Source organism: Phyllobates terribilis, unplaced genomic scaffold (genome assembly GCF_046119375.1).
Source record: "Phyllobates terribilis strain yellow unplaced genomic scaffold, ASM4611937v1 Scaffold_11__3_contigs__length_659146591, whole genome shotgun sequence".
NCBI classification, from domain to species: domain Eukaryota; kingdom Metazoa; phylum Chordata; class Amphibia; order Anura; family Dendrobatidae; genus Phyllobates; species Phyllobates terribilis.
Genome location: NW_027362771.1, coordinates 601,876,445 through 601,884,888, shown reverse-complemented (window position 1 = coordinate 601,884,888; position 8,444 = coordinate 601,876,445). Strand labels below are relative to the sequence as shown.

Here is an 8,444-nt window from a genome sequence, read left to right as displayed (position 1 = left end):
AAGTTACTTTTCATGTGACCTCGAGGTGCAACTGTAGCGCGTCTGACTCCATATCAGAAGTAGAGATGAGCGGTGTTCGACTAGAACTGTTCGCCAATCTCAAATTCGAGCTGTTTTGGGCGGTGTTCGAGTTGTTCGACGAACCCGAAAGATTTGCAAAAAATTCGGCTGTTCGAGATTATGTTCGATAACTGTTCGTGCACCAAAAGCGTGTCCTGCATGTCTGGCACTATTTTGAGCACCAATCATGCAGGGATTGTCTGCCACTCACTGTAATGCCACAGCCATGGTGGTTGTGGCATTACAGTGATTGCCCAAATCGATGGGAACAGGGCCAACAGTGAAACATGAAAAGCCGGCAATTCAGCAGCGGCATACACCGGTACCCGACAATTTAGAACTGAAAGAATAGAGCTTCACACATAGATTAGATAGATAGAAACATGTCAGTCACATATATATGAAGTACAGTGACAGTGTTGCTTACTGTACTTGTCATTTAGTGTAAAGGATTTATCAAAAAAAATAATTGTGTTTTCATGCACCGTCTCTTTAAAAAAGCCGGCCGGCAATTCAGCAGCGGTACCCGACAATTTAGAATAGAAAGAATAAAGAATCACACATAGATTAGATAGATAGAAACATGTCAGTCACATATATATGAAATAAAGTGACAGTGTTGCTTACTCTACTTGTCATTTAGTGTAAAGGATTTATTAAAAAAAAATAATAGTGTTTTCATGCACTGTCTCTTTAAAAAAGCCGGCTGGCAATTCAGCATCTGTACCCGACAATTTAGAATAGAAGGAATAGAGAATCACACATAGATTAGATAGATAGAAACATGTCAGTCACATGTATATGAAGTACAGTGACAGTGTTGCTTACTGTACTTGTCATTTAGTGTAAAGGATTTATCAAAAAAAATATTAGTGTTTTCATGCACCGTCTTTTTAAAAAAGCCGGCCGACAATTCAGCAGCGGTACCCGACAATTTAGAATAGAAAGAATAAAGAATTACACATAGATTAGATAGATAGAAACATGTCAGTCACATATATATGAAGTACAGTGACAGTGTTGCTTACTGTAATTGTCATATAGGGTAAAGGATTTATCAAAAAAAATAATAGTGTTTTCATGCACCGTCTCTTTAAAAAAGCCGGCCGGCAATTCAGCATCTGTACCCGACAATTTAGAATAGAAAGAATAAAGAATCGCACATAGATTAGATAGATAGAAACATGGCAGTCACATATATATGAAGTACAGTGACAGTGTTGCTTACTGTACTTGTCATTTAGTGTAAAGGATTTATTAAAAAAAATAATAGTGTTTTCACGCACTGTCTCTTTAAAAAAGCCGGCCGGCAATTCAGCATCTGTACCCGACAATTTAGAATAGAAGGAATAGAGAATCACACATAGATTAGATAGATAGAAACATGTCAGTCACATATATATGAAGTACAGTGACAGTGTTGATTACTGTACTTGTCATTTAGTGTTAAAATAAAGGATTTATTTAAAAAAAAATTGGCGTGGGGGTCCCCATAATTTTAGGCTCTAGCGGAGGTTAAGAAGACAGCTGGGGCAGATGTTTGAAGCCTGGGAGGGGGGTAATACCCACGGAACTTCCCAGGCTACTAATATCAGCCCCCAGCGGAATACCTAGCCTTTACTAGCTATTAAAATGGGGGACCCACCCAAAAAAATGACGGGGGGTCCCCCCTATTTTAATAGCTAGCAAAGGCTAGGCAAACAGCTGGGGGCTGATATTAATAGCCCAGGAAGGGTGCCATGAATATTGGCCCCCTCCCAGGCTAGAAACACCAGCCGTCAGCCGCTCCAGAAATGGCGCATCCTTAGTATGCGCCAATTCTTGCACTTAGCCTCGCTCTTCCCACTGCCCTGTAGCGGTGGCAGTGGGGTAATAGGGTTGGGGTTGATGTCAGCTTATAATGCCAGCTGACATCAAGCCTAGGTTAGTAATGGAGAGGCGTCTATAAGACACCCCCATTACTAACCCCATAGTCAAAGTTAAAAGAAAACACAAACACCCAGAATAAAGTCCTTTAATTGAAATAAAGACACAATTCTTTATTGTTCTAAATTAAACCATACTTACCACCACGCCCATTCCAGCTGAAGCCAACGATCTCCTGCAATAAAAGAAAAATAATAAAGCAACCTCATCCTTACCTTTCCATGGTTCCCACGACAACTTCAGCTCTGCTACATCGAGATGACAGGCTGGACCGCAGCAGAACGCTGCCATCCAGCCTGTCATCCCGCAGACACTGAGAAGCGCAGGCATGCTTGCACTCTGCAGTGTCTGGCTGTGACGGCATAAAGATGAGACGAGTTCATGTCCAATGAACTCGGCGCACCTCATGCACGTCACTGACAGCGTGGGAAAATTCTCCTGCACTCAGCGCTTCAGCGTGAGAATTTTCCCACGCTGTCAGTGACGTGCATGAGGTGAGCTCATTCATGTCCAATGAACTCAGCGCACCTTATGCACGTCACTGACAGCGTGGGAGAATTCTCCTGCACTCAGCACTTCAGCGTGAGAATTCTCCCACGCTGTCAGTGACGTACATGAGGTCAGCTGAGTTCATTGGACATGAATGAGCTCACCTCATGCACGTCACTGACAGCGTGGGAGAATTCTCACGCTGTAGCGCTGAGTGCAGGAGAATTTTCCCACGCTGTCAGTGACGTGCATGAGGTGAGCTCATTCATGTCCAATGAACTCACCTGACCTCATGTACGTCACTGACAGCGTGGGAGAATTCTCACGCTGAAGTGCTGAGTGCAGGAGAATTCTCCCACGCTGTCAGTGACGTGCATGAGGTGCGCCGAGTTCATTGGACATGAACTCGTCTCATCTTTATGCCGTCACAGCGAGACACTGAGGAGCGCAAGCATGCCTGCGCTTCTCAGTGTCCGCGGGATGACAGGCTGGATGGCAGCATTCTGCTGCGGTCCAGCCTGTCATCTCGATGTAGCAGAGCTGAAGCTGTCGTGGGATCCATGGAAAGGTAAGGATGAGGTTGCTTAATTATTTTACTTTTATTGCAGAAGACATTGGCTTCAGCTGGAATGGGCGTGACGGTAAGTATGGTTTAATTTAGAACAATAAAGAATTGTCTGTTTATTTCAATTAAAGGACTTTTTTCTGGGTGTTGTGTTTTTTTTAAATACTTTACTAGAAATTCATGGCGGTCATGTCTAATATTGGCGTGACCCCATGAATTTCGGGCTTAGGGCCAGCTGATAATGCCAAGCTGGCCCTAACCCCTTTATTACCCAGTGAGCCACCGCACCAGGGCCCTGGATGAGTTGGGTACAGCGCCAGAAGATGGCGCTTCTATGAATGCGCCATTTTCCGGGGTGGCTGCGGACTGCATTTTGCATCGGGGGGGACCCAGAAAGCTTGGGCCTCCCTGCGCTGCAGATTCCAGCCCCCAGCTGCCTAGTTGTACCTGGCTGGACACAAAAATAGGGCGAAGCTCCACGTATTTTTTTTTTTTAATTATTTCATGAAATTCATGAAATAATTAAGAAAAAAAGGGCTTTCCTATATTGTTGTGTCTGGCCAGGTACAAATAAGCAGCTGGTGATTGGGGGCAGCCCGTTCCTGCCTGCTGTACCTGGCTGGACACAAATATAGTGCGAAGCCCCACGTCAATTTTTTTTTTAATTATTTCATGAAACTAGATGGTGGCCCGATTCTAACGCATCGGGTATTCTAGAATATGCATGCGGCAGACCCGGCGCAATCAGCAGAGCGGTGTTTAAATTTGGCGCCAAAATCGCTGACTGGTCGCGGCCAGCAACCACGACCAATCAGCAAAGCAGTGTTGAAATCTGGCGACTATATCGCTGATTGGTCACGGCTGGCGGTCGCGACTTATCAGCAGAGCAGGGTTTAAATTTTGCGCCAATCATGCTGATTGGTCGCGGTCGCGACCAATCAGCAAAGCAGTGTTTAAATTTTGCATCAATAATGTTGATTTTTTGCGGTCGCGACCAATCAGCAAAGCGGTGTTTAAATTTGGCGCCAATAATGGTGATTGGTCACGACCGCGACCATTCAGCAGAGCGGTGTTTAAATTTGGCGGCAACAATGTTGATTAGTCGCGGCCGGCGGTCGCGACCAATCAGCAGAGCGGGGTTTAAATTTGGCGCCAAAATCGCTGATTGGTCGCGGCCGGCAACTGTGACCAATCAGCAGAGCGGGGTTTAAATTTGGCGCCAATACTGCCGATTGGTCGCGGCCGGCAACCGTGACCAATCAGCCGAGCAGGGTTTAAGTTTGGCGCCAATACTGCTGATTGGTCGCGGACGGCGACCGCGATCAATCAGCAGAGCGGTGTTTAAATTTGGCGCCAATAATGCTAATTAGTCGCGGCCGGCATCCGCGACCAATTAGCTGAGCGGGGTTTAAAGTTGGCGCCAATACTGCTGATTGGTCGCGGCCGGCAACCGTGACCAATCAGCCGAGCAGGGTTTAAATTTGGCGCCAATACTGCTGATTGGTCGCGGACGGCGACCGCGATCAATCAGCAGAGCGGTGTTTAAATTTGGCGCCAATAATGCTGATTAGTCGCGGCCGGCATCCGTGACCAATTAGCAGAGCAGGGTTTAAATTTGGTGCCAATCTCGCTGATTGGTCGCGGCTGGAGTCCGCGACCAATCAGCAGAGCGTTGTTTAAATTTGGCGCCAATCTCACTGATTGGACACGTCTGGCGTCCGCGACCAATCAGCAGAGCGTTGTTTAAATTTGGCACCAAGCTCGCTGATTGGTCGCGGCCGCTATTTAAATGTGGTGCCCAAATCGGTGATTGGTCGCGGGCAGCGTCCGCGACCAGTCAGCAGAGCGGTGTGTAACTTTAGCGCCAAGATCACTGATTGGTCGCGTGCGGAGAGCGCGACCAATCAGCGAATCGTATTGGTGAGGACCGGGGAGCGCGGCTGCCCGGTCGAATACTTCCGCTGCGAGAAGCCGGGAGATGAGCGACTGCTCGCAGCAGAAGTATCCCGACCCGCAGCGCCGCTCCCCGGTCCTCCCTTGACACCCTAGCCGCTGATGTCCCCACAGTATCCGCATGGTGTTACAAAGATTCGGACATTTGTGTTAAAAATCGCTGATTGGTCGCTGGCAGCGCCAGCGACCAATCACCGATTTGGGCGCCAAATTTAAATATCGGCCGCAACCAATCACCGATCTTGGCTCCACATTTAAACACCGCTGTGCTGATTGGTCGCCAACGCTGGGCGCTACCAATCACCGATTTTGGCGCCACATTTAAATAGCGTCCGCGACCAATCAGTACAGCGGTGTTTAAATGTGGAGCCAAGATGGGTGATTGGTCGCGGCCGATATTTAAATTTGGCACCCAAATCGGTGATTGGTCGTGGGCAGCGCCAGCGACCAATCACCGATTTGGGCGCCAAATTTAAATATCGGCCGCAACCAATCACCGATCTTGGCTCCACATTTAAACACCGCTGTGCTGATTGGTCGCCGACGCTGGGCGCGACCAATTACCGATTTTGGCGCCACATTTAAATAGCGTCCGCGATCAATCAGTACAGAGGTGTTTAAATGTTGAGCCAAGATGGGTGATTGGTCGCGGCCGATATTTAAATTTGGCGCCCAAATCGGTGATTGGTCGTGGGCAGCGCCAGCGACCAATCAGCGATTTTTAACACAAATGTCCGGACCTTTGTAACACCATGTGGATACTGTGGGGACATCAGCGGCTAGGGTGTGAAGGGTGGACCGGGGAGCGGTGCTGCGGGTCGGGATACTTCTGCTGCGAGCGCCCGCTCATGTCCCGGGTTCTCGCAGCGGAAGTATCTGCACAGGCAGCGCCGCTGACATCCTTGCGGCTAGGGTGTAAAGGGAGGACCGGGGAGCGGTGCTGCCGCTATTTAAATGTGCCGCACAAATCGGTGATTGGTCGCCGTCTTGACCGCGACCAATCACTGATCTTGCCGCCAAAGTTAAACACTACTGTGCTGATTGGTCATCGACGCTGCCCGCGACCAATCACAGATTTGTGCACCAAATTTAAATATCGGCCACGACCAATCACCGATCTTGGATTCACATTTAAACAATGCTGTGCTGATTGGTCGCGGCTGATATTTAAATGTGGCGCCCAAATCGGTGATTGGTCGCGGTCTTGGCGCGCGACCAATCACTGATCTTGCCGCCAAAGTTAAACACTACTGTGCTGATTGGTCGCGGACGCTGCCCGCGACCAATCACCAATTTGTGCGCCAAATTTAAATATCAGCCTCATGCACGTCACTGACAGCGTGGGAAAATTCTCCTGCACTCAGCGCTTCAGCGTGAGAATTCTCCCACGCTGTCAGTGACGTACATGAGGTGAGCTGAGTTCATTGGACATGAACTCGGCTCATCTTTATGCCGTCACAGAGAGACGCTGAGGAGAGCAAGCAAGCCTGCGCTTCTCAGTGTCTGCGGGATGACAGACTGGATGGCAGCTTTCTGCTGCGGTCCAGCCTGTCATCTCGATGTAGCAGAGCTGAAGCTGTCGTGGGAAGCATGGAAAGGTAAGGATTAGTTGCTTTATTATTTTTCTTTTATTGCAGGAGATCATTGGCTTCAGCTGGAATGGGCGTGATGGTAAGTATAGTTTAATTTAGAACAATAAAGAATTGTGTGTTTATTTCAATTAAAGGACTTTATTCTGGGTGTTTGTGTTTTTTTTTAAACTTTGACTATGGGGTTAGTAATGGGGATGTCTTATAGACGCCTCTCCATTACAAAACTGGGCTTGATGTCAGCTGGCATTATAAGCTGACATCAACCCCACCACTATTACACCACTGCCACCGCTACAGGGCAGTGGGAAGAGCGAGGCTAAGTGCCAGAATTGGCGCATCCTATGGATGCGCCATGTCTGGGGCGGCTGACGACTGGTGTTTGTAGCCTGGGAGGGGGCCAATATTCATGGCACCCTTCCTGGGCTATTAATATCAGACCCCAGCTGTCTGCCTAGCCTTTGCTAGCTATTAAAATAGGGGGGACCCCACGTCATTTTTTGGGGGGTCCCCCATTTTAATAGCTAGTAAAGGCTAGGTATTCAGCTGGGGGCTGATATTAGTAGCCTGGGAAGCTCCGTGGGTATTACCCCCTTCCCAGGCTTCAAACATCTGCCCCAGCTGTCTGCTTAACCTCCGCTAGAGCCTAAAATTAAGGGGAACCCCACGCCAATTTTTTTTTAAATAAATCCTTTATTTTAACACTAAATGACATGTACAGTAATCAACACTGTCACTGTACTTCATATATATGTGACTGAAATGTTTCTATCTATCTAATCTATGTGTGATTCTCTATTCCTTCTATTCTAAATTGTCGGGAACAGATGCTGAATTGCCGGCCGGCTTTTTTAAAGAGACGGTGCATGAAAACACTATTATTTTTTTTAAAAAATCCTTTACACTAAATGACAAGTACAGTAATCAACACTGTCACTGTACTTCATATATATGTGACTGACATGTTTCTATCTATCTAATCTATGTGTGAAGCTCTATTCTGTCTGTTATAAATTGTCGGGTACCTCTGCTGAATTGCCGGCCGGCTTTTTTAAAGAGACGGTGCACGAAAACACTATTATTTTTTTAAATAAATCCTTTACACTAAATGACAAGTACAGTAACCAACACTGTCACTGTACTTCATATATATGTGACTGACATGTTTCTATCTATCTAATCTATGTGTGAAGCTCTATTCTGTCTGTTATAAATTGTCGGGTACCGGTGTATGCCGCTGATGAATTTCCGGCTTTTCGCGTAATACATTCTACATTATTCTTAGTTGTTTTACTTCATGTAGAATTAACCTACAAGGAAAGAAAGGGTTTATTTTCATTCCGATATCTGTGTCCCATTGACTTGCATTGGTTTCCGGTATCGGAATCGGCGATATCCGATACTTTTTGGGTATCGGTCTGATCCAATCCGATACGATATTTCCTGATATCGGAAGGTATCGCTCAACACTACTTGCAAACAATTCTTTGATGAGAAAAATCATCGGGGAACAAAATCAAAACATTGAATATTTAAGGCAGGTTGGGATCTCTTTTCACTTTGATCATAGCATTGTCATCTTTGAATCCATAAGAAAAATAGGTTCTTTACTAGACTCTAAATTTTAAACTGGAAAACACTGCATTCCCAATATCAAGATGTTCATTCATCCTTGTTTATGTCTTTTTCAGTCTGTGAGTAAAAGTAGAAAGCTTCGAGAGGGTGTGCCAAGATTTCTTCATGCACTTTTCAAGTGAGTTATATTATGGGCGGAAAGTCACTTTTCTTATGATCTTGTGGCGCAACGGTAGCGCGTCTGACTCCAGATCAGAAGGTTGAGTGTTCAAATCACGTCGGGGTCA

The 8,444-nt window shown here is 46.5% G+C and overlaps 1 non-coding gene across 1 annotated transcript; it reads left to right on the top strand.

Annotated features, from left to right (window-relative positions):
* Nucleotides 1-8,372: 8,372 nt before the first annotated feature.
* On the top strand, nucleotides 8,373-8,444 carry TRNAW-CCA (transfer RNA tryptophan (anticodon CCA)). The gene has a single exon. It is a non-coding gene; the product is annotated as a tRNA-Trp (tRNA).